Source organism: Megalobrama amblycephala, linkage group LG4, assembly GCF_018812025.1.
Source record: "Megalobrama amblycephala isolate DHTTF-2021 linkage group LG4, ASM1881202v1, whole genome shotgun sequence".
NCBI classification, from domain to species: Eukaryota; Metazoa; Chordata; class Actinopteri; order Cypriniformes; family Xenocyprididae; genus Megalobrama; species Megalobrama amblycephala.
Genome location: NC_063047.1, coordinates 45,511,009 through 45,526,470, shown reverse-complemented (window position 1 = coordinate 45,526,470; position 15,462 = coordinate 45,511,009). Strand labels below are relative to the sequence as shown.

General features: G+C 37.2%; 1 long non-coding RNA gene across 1 annotated transcript; it reads right to left on the bottom strand.

Annotated features, from left to right (window-relative positions):
• Positions 1–571: 571 nt before the first annotated feature.
• On the bottom strand, positions 572–14,013 carry LOC125266141. The gene is made up of 3 exons (XR_007184450.1): positions 13,744–14,013; positions 5,191–5,365; positions 572–1,410 (listed from the first exon to the last, which is right to left on the bottom strand). It is a non-coding gene; the product is annotated as an uncharacterized LOC125266141 (long non-coding RNA).
• Between the last annotated feature and the right edge of the window lie 1,449 nt (positions 14,014–15,462).

Here is a 15,462-nt window from a genome sequence, read left to right as displayed (position 1 = left end):
AAAATATTATTACTGTTGGCCACAGAATAATAATTTTGTCCAGAATTGGTAAAATTACTGTAACCTCAATTTTTCGGTGGACGAATAATTGATAAAGTGTTAAATATTGTTTCTGAATCATTCACGGTTAATCCGGTTCTTATTCAGTGTAATTTAATTACATTTTTGATTCGATATTTGGGTTTAATTCCTACATCTGTTTTGCTGTAAGCAGTTTTGCAGTTTTCAGAAGCCCTCCATCCGCCCCAGCTCCACCTGTATAGATCTGCAACGGTGTATGTATATGTACAGCAGCAGCATGTCGTTCGTGTTCACAGCAGAATGCCTGTGCATGTATTGGCAGTAGCAAGCAGCCACAGCGTAATAGATCTAGTCTGCCAAGACCAAATACATTAACATTGTAATTTCCATCACCATGCCAAACAACTGTCTTTATGAGTGAGACATTTAATCATTTATTAAACCAATTCATTCAAAACACTGATTCATTTAGGAATGAAAATAGTGTCTGTCTTTATGAGTGAGTCATTGAATCTTTCACTCATCCATTTTATTCAAAAACACAGAATCATTCAGGAACAAAACACATCACCACTGCATGGCTTCCTTTGAAATTATTTGCATTGATGGTGCAAAAAACAGATACATTCAAAAATATTTGGAAATACAGCATGGTTTGAATGTGAAACAGCATGTGAAATTGCTTAATTATGCCCAATTGTACGGCTGGCAAAACTTTTTGGTAACACTTTAGTATAGGGAACACATATAAACTATTAACTACGACTTTTCCCTCAATAAACACCTAATTTACTGCTTATTAGTTTAGGTATTGGGTAGGATTAAGAATGTTAAATAAGGTCATGCATTAATATGTGCTTAATAAATATTCTACTAATATGCATGCTAATAAGCAACTAGTTAAAAGATCCTAAAATAAAGTTACCAACTTTTTATTTCAAAATATGTAGTATTTATATAAAACATACCTAAGTACTGAATGTGATGGTTATATTACATAAAATGGAGGCGCAAATTTAGTGGCGCTCATAGTGTACTGACATTTACTAGGTTTATTGAAATATCGCCTGTATTTTTATCACGTTCACAAAGCAATGGCATCTGATAATACAACTTCAGTTGTTGCACTCTGATTCCAGCCTCAAAGTGGAGCTCTATTCTGAGACAGGCAACACGCCGCAGTGCTACTGGGACTGCTTCCTGGTGGCCTTTCAAATATGTGATGTGAACAATTAATTACTGAGACAACTCACGATGACATATTTCATTAACATTCAAAGCATTCCCCAGCCTGCCAGTGCAGCCTGAGCTCCAGTAAGGATGGCAGGGGAAGGACACACAGCTGGAGGGAAGCCAAGTCCAAAACCCAAGACAACTGTGTCTCACTTTCTGGAAAAAGAAATTAACAAATACTAAGTCATTTCAAGGTCTATGCACTACAAAATAGACAAACACTCAAACATTCTGCGGCACAGGTTAGTTATTGTCACAGAGGGGGTGAGTTAAACTTCAGGTGCTGTAAAATGGATGCAGACTAATTTGTGAAGGATTTGCTTAAAAAAAAAAAAAAAAAATAGACGTAATACACGTTAACATCAAAGAAATGTGCAATAAGGAGCCTGACCTTGCAGTGGCCCCAAAAATATAAACCACACTTAAAATGTCATTAAAATTAATGTCACTGCATTAGATAACAAAAACACCAAAGTAAGTGGTATCTGCAAATATATGATGTAAAAGCTTTTCTTAAATGCACTACACTTTCTAAAGGTTAGTGAACGTATAAAGTTAGTTCACTATGAACAGGATTCACTAAAAGAACCACGTATTTATTCATTTATTTATTTAAATCTTAATATCCAACGGTATTTCTATTTTTTCGTTTTTATATTTAAACTTACACTTTTTTTCTTCTAAAGTGTACTTGTGTTTTCTTTCTTTAAAATGTCACCTTGTTTAATATTGTATATGTAATGTAATGACATTCTGACATTTTGAAACATAACAAAAACTTTTTGGAATACATTATCCAGTATTCCAAATTTAAGAACGTAAAGAATCTGGAAAGTTTTTATTTTGGGCCAGTTGCATGAACATAGCCATTAAGTTACGACTGTGTCTTAATGACTAGAATGACCAACTAGCAGTTAGTTAGGGGTAATCAATTTTTTTATGTAAAATAATGTATGAACAGTCTTAAAGAAAAAAATTGGATGACTAACTTCTAAGACTAGTCTTAGTGTTTTATGCAACCGGCCCCTGATCTCTGAAACTTTCATCATTTTTTTATATGATGTCAGCGTCTTCTCATCTATTGAGATAAGGAGAATGATTCTTTGTTAAAAGAAGGGATACGTATATTCATTATTCATGTTGTTTTTCTAACCATCATGACACTCGCTGCTTCACAGACACAGCATGACTTTACAGATTGACATGAAAGAGTCTTCAATACTTAATTCCCCTCATAACCATGGTGAGTTCTTCTCCTTAGCATTCTTCAATGAACAACATCAATCACAGCTGATAAACATGGAGCAAATAACTGGAATTACATTCTCTTCTACTTTAACTTTTTGTATGAATATTTTAAAATTAACAATCCCTCACATTTCAGAGAAAATACTGCCTTTGGTTATTGCCAAGACAGCAATTTTACAACTCCAACGTTATTTCATAAAGGCATAAAAAAAAGTTATAGCTGATTGACATAAAAATGGATTCTTCTTCATGTTCAGTAAGCAGATGTTAGTAATTCATGACCTCTGCTAAACTGAAAAAAATCCATTGAAACCTTTGTGCTTGTGACCTTGTTCTTGACTGTAGTATATTAACCACTTACAACTGCCTTAAATGACATTAACATTGCATTTTAAAGGTCTTATCTCCTTTGAAATGATAGATATACAGATTTGACTTTGTGCATCTTTGGAGGACATACATTTACTTTATTATGGGTAGACACAGCTTTTAAAATGTATTTTTTCCTAGGGCTGTCAAATTTAAGGGACCGTTCACACAAGACACACAAGAATATCCATCTGAACCCTTTCGTGAGAGAGAGAGAGTGAGTGAGTGAGTGAGTGAGTGAGTGAGTGAGCGAGCGAGCGTGCGTGCGTGCGTGCGTGTGTGTGTGAGCAATCGCTAGACCGGGTTCTTGAAAACCGGCCCTGGGAATCCACAAAAAAAGTATTATTATCATTAGTTGTAATATTAGTATTGGTGTTAGTATTAGTATTATTAGTTTGTATCATTTTATATATATATATATATATATATATATATATATATATATATATATATATATATATTAGAATTATAATTACACTAATAAACCAGTGATTGGTTTAAATGATATGGAAACAACATATATATTGACAATATAGACTTCTAAAAGGGGACATATATGCAAAATTCACTTTTACGTGGTGTTTGAACATATATGTGTGTCGGCAGTGTGTGTACACAGCCACCCTATAATGCTAAAAATACACCCACTCCTTTTTTATGTTCCCAATAAACAACATGTTTTTGCTTCCAAAAAACAAAAAAAACAATACATTTTGGTCATGGCATCCGTGGGGTATTTTGAGCTGAAATGTTACATACACTTTCTGGGGACACAAGACTTTTATTGCGTCTTGTAAAAGGAGGCTTAATAGGTCCCTTTAAAATCACAATTTGTGAAGATGTTTCACAAGATGTTTTCTTAATTTGGTAGTGTTTATTTCTATTTGCTGGTGTTTTCTTCAGTTGCAGCATGTTGAGCTCTCTTGGCCACTATACTTTTCTCTACAATTATTGTTATTCCTGCTGAAAATAAAAATAAAAATAAAAAACTAGCCTAAGCTGGTTTCCTGGTCTGTAGTTTGTTTTAGTTGATTTAGGCTACTTTTCCAGCCTGGCTAACTTGAAATTGTCCAAAACCTGTCTAAAACAGACCTGTAGATTATTTGCTTTGTTCCAAAAACAGGGAACTTAAAATTTCATCCATCTAAAAATTGTTACAATGTTGCAATATCTTCTGGGTTCAGTTCGCTTTCTAAAGGCTTTAGAACTTTAATCACATGTTCTCTCATTGGTCAGAGTGCAGAATTCCACTCATTGTGGTCATCTGTCAGGATGAACAGACAACATCTCAGCAGCTAATGTTCATATATGCCTAAAGGAACAAAACTAATGTACAAAATGCACCAGGTTCCGAAACAAACGCCTAAAATGGGCCAGGTGTGAAAACACTTAAAAGTGCTGTATGTACCTTTTTTTTCTTTTCTTTTCTTTTTTCTTTTTTTTACTGTTCTAAAGCATAAAAATACCATAATATGTTTGCAGATATTTAGGAAACATGCTAAGTTCACATACTTGTTCTCTGAAAAACAATGCTGCAGACAGTTATTCTACTTTTAAATCTGCGTTCTGTGTCTGTTTTTGTTTTGGTCTGTGTGATTCCACCCACTGCCAATTTACCCAATAGTATTTTCACACATCAGGTTGGCAGCTTACTGAAAACACAGCATATACATTAGCTGATCAGATTACAGTGTAAGGCTCGTCGTTTCCATTGACAGTTCCTGTTGCGTGTCCTCAATCTGGCAAGCCGCGTGATTGTCAAGTCTAAGGAGGAGGGGGTGGGGAAAATGACTCTCTTCAATATTTAGAATTTTGACTGCAATACCAATATTACTAGCTGTCAATTTTACATATTGCACCTTTAAGACCAGGAAACCAGCTTTTTTCAACAGGGTATGTGATTAATTGTGATTCATTTAATTATTCAGCATATTATGCGATTATTTCATTTGAATTGATTGACATCCCTATTTTTTTCACAATATATAAATTAATGATTAAAGATAATTCAATCTTAATACAAGAGACCCTTGTGAATTCCTTCTTTGTCACAGACAAACGATTAAATGTGAATCAAGCCCATATCCATCCTGCTTAGTCTTCAGTCAGAGGCAGTTATCTCTATTGCTCAGTGGTTCAGTGACTGTCAACTCCCAACCTTGAATGACACCTTTTAAATCTCTTAGTAACAAGGCTCTGCGCTACAACAAATGTCCTTTTCCACTATAGTAACATGACATATAAAAATCATGATATATAGTTGAGCATAGCGACACTGTAACAGACAATAAATATTTGAGGGGGCACAGCCTTGGGTACCTGTTCTTCTGGCCCTCATCATTTTTTCTGAAGGATGACTGGTAAACAGCCTGTGTTCATCTATCTCATGGGTGTGATGTAGTGTGAGAACCATGGTGATGGACCATATGGACCCCAGCAGGTCTGACACAGATCGTTTATCCCCACCGCACTTCATTTCAAGCTGTGGAATGAACTAAAAATGCCTTTAATTATTCACTGTGATATCATGATCTTAAGTTCTTTGAAAAACAAACAACTGTACCATTTTTCTATAGTACATCAGACTTTTATTATTGTGATGGAACGAGGTCAGGTCAGACATGTCTTTCAAAGCCTACCTACTTTTACCCCCTGGAACTAAAAAGAGTTATATATCAAAATATCCAGGTTGATCTTTTCTATACAATCATTGTGAATAGTAACTGGGACTGTCAACTCCAAAAATGATAAAAAAGCATCATAAAAGTAGTCCATATGACTATGTGTGCTATATTCCAAATTCTTCTGAAGTTCTATGATAGCTTTGCGTGAAGGAAAGACAAACGATCCCTTTAACCCTGTAAATAACATATAAAATAACAGCCAGAAAGAAAAGTTTGCATTTGTGTTTTTTGTTGAGTATCATATAATACATAAGGCTTTTATGGCTCATGTAGTATGATAGGAGAAAATGGAGCTCATAATCGAGGAAGAAAAAAACATAAATTTTATTCAGAGGACGAAACTGATCAAAAAATATGCAATTTGGTGCATTTGCCGATATTTATATGGCCCACAAGTAAGATGAAATTCTGATAGTTTGTAACATAAATTAATGAGATCTTTATAACGTTATAACAGACTACTTATATATAAGTATATATATATAATATTTTTTTTTTTACATTTACTTTATAAAAATCAATAAAGATTTTGGTAACACTTTATTTAACAGTGTCCTTGTTACATATGTTACATGTACTTACCATACTAATTATGCATAATTACATGCAAATAACCCTCAACCAAACCCTAATCCTACCCTAACCCTATAGTAAGTACATGTTGTTAATTAATATTACTCAGTACTTAAATATATAATTACACTGTCACAATGACACCTTAAAATAAAGTGTAACTAAGATTTTACAGCAAAAGACATGTACTAGGACCTGAAGGGGGATGTTTTAGAATTATACTAAAACTTGTTAAAAAAAAAAAAAGTATAAAATTTCAATCAGATGACAGAAGGCATGTAGTATATTAGGTTTTTAAGAAAAGTTTTGATTATGTTGATCATTTAGAAGCCTTAGAAATGTGTGTATCAAATACGATACAGTAGTATTTACAAGATTAATAATAATCCAAATATCAATGCATAGTCAGGCAGAAGTCAGTCCGACAGCCGAGAACAAGCCGAGAGAAATCTGTGCCAGAATATATATAAGAGAATAAATAAACACTGTTACGGTAGAAATGTCAAGATGTGAGGACTTGGGCTATTTAGACATTACATGAAATGAAAATGATGTCATTTGAATGTCATCAGAATATCTTCTTCTGTGTTCTGCAAAAGAGGTTTGACGAGAGGGTGACTAAATGATGACAGAATTTTCATTTTGGGTGAACTATTCCTTGCAGAGGAGTATGGCCTCATGTATGTCTTTTTAGCTGACGTTAAATATCACATCTGCAAGTGCAATTTTAACCCCTACTTTGTAGAGTTTTTGGTTGTGTAAGCAGTCCTGTCATTTCTATTGATGGATACACTACTAATGCATTATCCTCTATGACTTTGGTCTTTTGTTCTGCTGAGTGTTTCTGTTTTCAAATGTGTCTCATTTAAACTGTAGAGCTAATAATAAAGTTGACTCAAGCGTGCAAAGAAAAGATTTTCAGAAAGAGAGCTTTTTTTTTTTTTTAAAGTGAATGTATTTATTTTTCTCTCCCAAGAAATGCTGAACTGCAGTAGAATGAGCAATATATTTCCTAACAAGGGCAAGGCTGACCACTGAGACTGCCTCTTTTTATCTATAACCAATGAAACATCTTTGAAACATCATAATTATAAGTTTTTTTTTCTTAAACTTAACATCAAGAACAAAAAGCATAATAGAACAAAAAATTGAACTTGAAAGCAAACCAACATTTAATTTCAAGAAACATATGATCCTTTTAAATTAACTGACTGGATTATTTAGTAATTTTTTTTAAATCAAACCTACCAATTTAAGCAAACATTCCAACGTCCACCTTTACACCTGGCATTAACATGCTGTCATGACTGTGGACTTTGTTTTGTTATTCTGTTCTGTTAGTTCCTGTTTTGCCTACTCCGTTTAGTACAGGTTTAATTGGTTTCTGATTATCTCCTCATTTGTTTCTATATATAATCATCACCAGTCAGTCATTATGTTCGTCTTGTATTTATACTCCCTGTTTCGTTCAGTCCCTTGTTAGTTCTCATTTCAGAGAAGGAGCCCGAGCCAGAACCAACTACCTGGAGCCAAAGCAAGCTGCCTAGTCCATCTCAGAGCCAGAAGCGGACCACTACCTGATAGAACTGTGGTTCGTGGATTCAGTTCCCTCCCGAGTCCCCACCCTTGAGTCTTCGCCTTCCACGCTGGTCCTGTCCAGCCATCTGGATGCTCCAGTTCCATGGGGAAATCTTTCTCCTCTGATGTCCCAGCCTGACTTCCTGGTCCCATCTCCTCCACTGGTTTTGTCTAGTCCCCTGGATCCATCGATACCACTGGTGTCGTCCTGCTCCTCGGCTCAGCCCCCGCCGGTTGCTCCATGCAGCTCTTCAGCTCTGCCTCGGGCCCCCGTCTACCAGCTCAACTTGAGGTTGAGCCCCCAGCTTCACATCAGGCCTCCAGGCACCTTGTCTCCACCTCGACCTGTCAGCTAGTCGGCCACCTCGGCTCTGAGCTCCCTCAACTCTGCTGTGGTCCGCCAGCCCTGGGATTCCTCCGGACTCCTTCGTCCATCCTGAACAGCATCGGTCAGTCATAGTTCTGCCTCCACCGCGGACTTCCAGGTCTCTGGCTGCGCCTCGACGCTCTACCCCTTCGGCTCTTCTTCTTCTCTCCGGCTTCCCCGTCGTCCTCATTCCCTCCGTCGTCGGCCCGGTCTGCTGAGCCGTCACCTCTGTCCCCCAAACCAGCAGCTCCACGTTGGGCTTCCAGGCCGTGGATGTCAACCTGGTCCGTCGACCTTTCTGCTCTGCCAGATAACGTATGCACCCTGGATCCGCCCCGGCTGGCCAGTCCCCAGATTCGCCTAGCTCTTCAGTCAAGGCTCCACCCTGGTGTTTGTGTCCTCTGACTCCTCCTGATCCATGTCCGTCACCAGCTCCATGCCCACCTCCGAAAGCCTCCTCCCTCCTCAGTTCGGACACTATACGGTGTGAGGACGGGGGGTGGGGGAAGGGGGTGTTTAGGGATGGGGTGTACTGTCACTATTGTGGACTTCTGTTTTGTTATTCTGTTCTGTTAGTTCCTGTTTTGCCTACTCCATTTAGTTCCGGCTTCATTGGTTTTCTGATTACCTCCTTGTTTGTTCAATAGTTACATATAATCATCACCTGTCAGTCATTATTAGGGGCCAAGCCCCGAAGGGGCTGTAGCCCCTATTGTAATTGTACGTTGTCCCTTTTATTATTAGGGGCCAAGCCCCGAAGGGGCTGTAGCCCCTATTGTAATTGTACGTTTTCTCTTTTATTATTATTCTTCCTCCCAAATGGGAGTCTATGGCAGCCCTATCAACGGAACATGAGAAAATGATGAAATTTGGCACAATTGTAGAGATGCTCATGAATAGTGATTGGACCAAATTTGGAGCCTCTAGAACCAACTCTATAGCGCCACCACCAGTTCAAAAATTCATTATTCTAAAGGTTATAACTTTTGAACCATTTGCTCTAGAAAAATGTAATTTAGTACATCTGATTCATCTCATTATGCTGATGCTACTCAACATCTTACATTAAGTCTCCGCCCATTACAGTAGCGGCCATTTTGAAAAGTACAGTATTCCGTTTTTTCGCTACTCCTCCTTCAAATTCTGTCCAATTTTGTCCAAACTTTCATCAGATGATCTTTGGACTGAGCCGCACAGAAATGACTGAACAGATTTTTTTTATTCATCTTTGTTCAAAAGTTATAATGTCACGAAGTTAACGAGGTCGACCAGAAATTAGTATAGAGGCTGTATCTCGGCCAAACTTTGAGCAATCGAAACAAAAATTGGTACACTTCATCAGGACCATGGTCTGAGGGTCTATGCCAAACTTGGGAACAGCACCACCTATAGGTCATGCGATATGAAAAATGCCTATTTTGGCCAATAACTTTTGAACAGTTTGTCAGAAAATCAAGAACTTGGTGTCTATGGATTCCTTGGATCATGCCGAATCCGACAATACCGATCCGGTCAATATTGGATAAATCACGTGTCCGCCATTTTGAATTTTGTCATAAATTGCAATATCTTTTAAACAATTTGACATATCTTCACAAAAATTGGTACGTATGACCTTTAGAATGTCCTGAAGGTACCTGAGAAGTTTCAGCACAGCGCCACCTACTGTTCCACAGATGTAATGATTATTGCAAAAACGCTTATAACATTTGAAAACACTTTCCAAAATGTGTATGCTTTATGTCATTTCATTCCCTGGCTTATGCCGATTCTGACAGTGTATCATTTGTAATTTTCCTTAAATGTACCTGTCTGCCATATTGAAGTAAATGAAAAACAGTTTTTTCGCTACTCCTCCTACAAATGTTGGTCAATTTTGTCCAAAATCAGCTCAGATGATCTTTGGATCGAGCCGCACAAAAATGACTGAACTGATTTTTGATATTCGCTACCATTCCCGAGATATTCGTCTCTGAATGTGACCTTGCTTGTGTTTGTTGTCTTATGCTAGTTAGCTTAGCATGCTAATTGCTTAGCATGCTAACCAGTTGTCATTCTCTTTAATGTGGCTCTTCAGTTATCAAGTTAACCATGAGCTTCATTAGCATTAAGTTAGCTTAGCATGCTAATATGGTTAGCATGCTAAATAATGCTTTTTTTGTGAATTCTTTGTTACACTAAAAGTTCTCTTCCACAGCCTGTTGAATGTGCGCCCTCAAGTAGCTCAATGTGTAAAGCCAGTTACCTGATGAGCCCTATACCCAAAGATAGTGGGTTCGAATCCCAGGGGGAGCAATTTTATGAAATAATGTGTTTTGATTCCTTTACTGCCTCTTGGATTAGAAATAAATGCTTTTTGTTTCATGCTGTGTTCATTTTCATCTAACCATATGTACATTCTGAGTTCATTCTCGCCCGTAATTCTGAACCAGCTGTTTCATGTTTGTTCATTTTCTGCTGTTTTTCCTCTTCCTGCTCTATATTGTTTATCTTGTATTTATAGTCCCTGTTTTGTTCAGTCCCTTATCGGTTCTTATTTCAATTTATATGGTTTGCATTTTCATACGTGTTCTACGGTATGTCCTGAGTGGTTGTTATTCTAAATAAAGACTTTGTTTGTAAATTATATTGTGTTCTGCAGACCAGCGTTACACATGCCTTTTCAGAGCACTATATGATAGCACTAGCTTGCTAAAAAAACTACTCTATAGAAAAAAAATTGCTAAGCTAAAAGCTACCATCTAGAGTAAGTTGCTAGTTAAACTACAAGCTACAAAAAGTAGCTTGGAGTCACTCCAACCAATTTAAATCCAAACTGATAACATGTAGTTTTGATGATTCAGACCAGTTCGACTGATTTTATTTATTCCTGAATTTATTCCTGAGTTGCCTATACATTATCAATAGCCATCAGTTTTATGGACTGGGTCCACAACCAAAAAAGTTCAATGTACTGTACTCTGCGCTGTAGTTTCTTGTCTTTTTTATTCTGCTCTTGCAATGTGAAAAATACAGAAACTGCAGCCTTTTGCAATAAACAATACCCCATGAATTATTCTGACCAGTCTGTTTTCACAGGAGCATGTTAAAACTTTTTCTTCTCTCCTTTTCTTCACTTTTAAACCTAGTTAGCATCCTTCTCATGAATGTTTCTAAAGTAAGGAAATGCAATAGACCAGATACTTTATTTTGGTAACACTTTACAATAAGGTTTCATTTGTTAACATTACTTAACTATGTTAGTTAACATGAACTAACAATGAAAAATACCTTTAAAGCATTTATCGATTTTAGTTAACCTTAATTTTAATATGTACTAATACATTATTAAAATCAAAATTTGTATCTGTTAATATTATTTAAAGCTGCAATCCGTAACTTTTTTTTGGTTAAAAATGATCCAAAATCAATTTTTGAGCAAATAAATAACCAGCCAGTGTTCAGAACTATCTTGTCTCGATTCACAACGGTAAGCTTGTAATAAAGTTTTATAATGAGAGCGACATGGTGGATTTCCGCGGGAAATTCGAGCATGCAGCAGTTCCTCTGTGCGTCATTACGTCACGTCCGTATACAGAAAGGAAGGAGTCCCGTCCAGGCTAGTCGGTTTTATCACGTGAGGATGCTGCTGGTAGCGGATCATTTATAGCCTTTTCTCACAGCAGCTGAAATAATTAAACTTATCATTTTGATGGCGGATTGTAATCCAGAAAGGTCCAAATGACAATCATCAGTGACAACTGGAGATTCACTCGTAGTCAAAAAGCAAAAGACTTTGGACTGTTGAGTGGCTACAGAAATTGAAATCTACAGGTAACGCTAATACACACTAAATACACAGTCACGCAATGCTGATGTTGTTAACATTAACAATTTGAGAACAATATAACAGTAATAATAATGTGCACGGTTTGGCATGATCCGAGCTAAGCGATCGTTAGATTTAATCATCATTGGCAGCGCAATTTATTGTAGGCCTAATGCTTTTTTCCTCAGTTGGTCAGAACAAAAGTGGCAGACATGTTACTTACTTGTTCAGATGATATTTTCCAGTGAAAAATCTTATATTGGTCATACTTTCAAGACGTAGAATCTGTAATTCTCAAATACAGTATCCACACCGGTGCGGTGACTGACAGCAAGCATTAGATTCATCCGCGCTGACAAGCTGTGCAGAGGCACAACGCACGTACAGATAACTATTCTGCATATGACTGCAATTGCAGGTTTCAAACAGAGATGGCGACAAAGAGGAAAAATCACGGACTGCAGCTTTAATTGACCTCAACTAACAGGAACTAACAATGAACAGTTGTGTTATTATTAACTAAAGTTAACAAAGATAAATAAATACTGTTACAAATGTCTTGCCCATTGTTAGATAATGTTAGTTAATGCATTAAAGGTGCCCTAGAATACTTTTTCACAAAGTAGAAAAAGTTTCAGCTTAAAATACCCCATAGATTATTTTTTTTTATTCAGTTTTTTAACTGCCTATTTTGGGGCATAATTAAATATGTGCCGATTCAACGGCACATATTTAAATGCTGTTTAAATGCTGTTTAAATTCGCGCTCCCTGCCCCCGAGCTTGCAACTCTATAATACATTGCATAAACAAAGTTCACACAGCTAATATAACCCTCAAAATGGATCTTTACAAAGTGTTTGTCATGCAGCATGTCTAATCGCGTAAGTATGGTATTTATTTGGATGTTTACATTTGATTCTCAATGAGTTTGATAGTGCTAAAGCTAACATTACACACTGCTGGAGAGATTTATAAAGAATGAAGTTGTGTTTATGAATTATACAGACTGCAAGTGCTTAATAATGAAAATAATGACGGCTCTTGTCTCCATGAATACAGTAAGAAAGTAAGAAACAATGGTAACTTTTACCACATTTAACAGTACATTAGCAACATGCTAACGAAACATTTAGAAAGACAGTTTACAAATATCACTAAAAATATCATGATATCATGGATCATGTCAGTTATTATTGCTCCATCTGCCATTTTTCACTGTTGTCCTGCTTGCTTACCTGCATAACGTCTGATGTTCAGCTGTGCTGCTCCAGACGTTAATACTGGCTTGTCTAATGCCTTGAACATGGGCTGGCATATTCAAAAGTTGGGGGTGAACATATTAATGATCCCGACTGTTGCGTCACAGTCTGTGTTATGTTGAGATTCGCCTGTTCTTCAGAGGTCTTTTAGACAAATCAAATTTACATAAGAAGGAGGAAACAATGGTGTTTGAGACTCACTGTATGTCATTTCCATGTACTGAACTCTAATTGTTTAACTATGCCAAGGTAAATTCAATTTTCAATTCTAGGGCACCTTTAACAAATTAACTGATGGGACCTTATTGTAAAGTGCTACCCATATTGTTTATTTGTTAAAATGAGAGAAAGAGTTTTTAAATAATGTTTGTAAAATTCAGTAAATGCAGGCAATGCCTGGATAATACAACTTCTGATTTACAGAAACCCTAAAAGGCCATGCATTTGTTTCCTCATGATCCCAATTCTTAAAATTTCAACATAACAATAGCTGTTTTCTCATGATCTCAAAATTATTTTCTCTCTCTCTCTCTCTCTCTCTCTCTCACTCACACACACACACACACACACACACAAACACAAAAAAAAAAAACTGTACTTACCCCAATCTCAAGAAAACTATTTATCGAGAAAACAACTCAAAATCAGCAGGAAAAAAAAAAAGAAAACTTGGAATCTGTGAGATTCTGTACTGATTTAATATGTATGGCTGAAAAAAATCCAGATACTATCAGATACTAGATACAAAATGAATGTGAAATCCCAAGTTACTCCAACTAACTCTGAAAAACAAGTCTCTGAATAAAGTTTTGTTTGGGATTTCTTGGCAACAATCCCTCAATAAAAATATGAGCGAATGTATGAGGTGCCCAGGGGCATAAAACCTTAGACCTGAACATCTGAGAGACCACTGTGTGTACGATGATTGTGTCTGCAGCAGCGGAACGTGAGAAGAAATCACCTCTCTCAGAGAAAGTGCCTGTACCCTCAGCGGAGCTCATACAAACAAACATCCACAGCTGTTACAACATATAAATCTGATATAGAAGATCGTTTGACTTCTTTTGTTGTGATTACAATGTGCTAGAAATGCACCGCTGTGTAAAGTATGTGTGAAATCAAGGCTACATCACTATCTCACTGCCTTTTGGATTAACTGAGCGCATCCTCGGGGTGTGTCTTAAAAGTGCAGTGTTGCATCTTCTCTCTCAGCCCCCAGCATGGAGAAAATAAGAGGGTGAGTGTGGGAATGGAGAAGATGTTTTGAAGGGAATGAGTGTGGAGTCGTGCCGTCAGTCTTTATTAGCAGTAGGCTAACGCTTCTGCACCCTGTCCGGTTTCATTACCATGACTCATTAGCTCACACCAGGGTCACGAAAGCCAGGCAACTAGAAAGGGGATGGAGGAACTTAGGAGGGAAGTGAGCTTTGTCACTTTGGACATTTATTGACCTGTTTTCACAGTGGGGAATGGGAAGGGAGAGAGAGCGGGATGCCCCTCAGAGAAGAGGAGAAGCTCACACAGTTGAGTTGTTGGACCCTCAAACTGAAGCATGACTTATTCTGTTAGCTACTGTTGTAATGTACTGTATAGTTGAGGCTTTGAGCTTGACCTTCAGAAAAGTGAGAAACGTATCATACTAATAAATAAATTACAAGAATCTTACAATTTTCAGGGTGCCTCAGTCCACTTCCAAACAAACTCTGATGTGGTTTGACTGAAATGTGAACGTAACACTGACCAAAGTAATCTAAACAAACCAAAAACAGGATGTGATGTCACAAGATGTGACCCTTAAAAGAACAGAATGTGCAAGGATACCTGGTTCTTTCCAACATATAATTACTCCCAAGCAATGTTGCCCATTAGGGTGTGTTCACACTTGTTCAGTTCACTTGTAGTTCAGTTCACTTGGTTCATTTGCCCCCCCAAAAGTCAAAACAGCGGCAAGAATTCCTCACGCAAGTGGAGATCTGCAGCGAGGTTATGTGGTTCTGATGCCTGTACTGAAATGTAATGGGCAACATCTTGCAACATCACATCCTGTTTTTGATTCGTTTACATGTCTTTGGTCCGTGTTGTGTTCATATTTAATTCGAACCACACCAGAATTTGTTTGGAAGCTTTTAGGGGTCTCGGTCCACTTGTTTGGTGTGCACCAGGGTTCGGATGGCAGGGTTCACACTTATTTAAATGAACTGCACTAACAGAACAATCGCACCAGGGTTCGTTTTAATCGAATCACACATGCGTGTGAACAAACCCTAACAGTTCGGTACATGCATCAAAACGGCCGTCTTTTTGCATGCAGATCTTGGTTT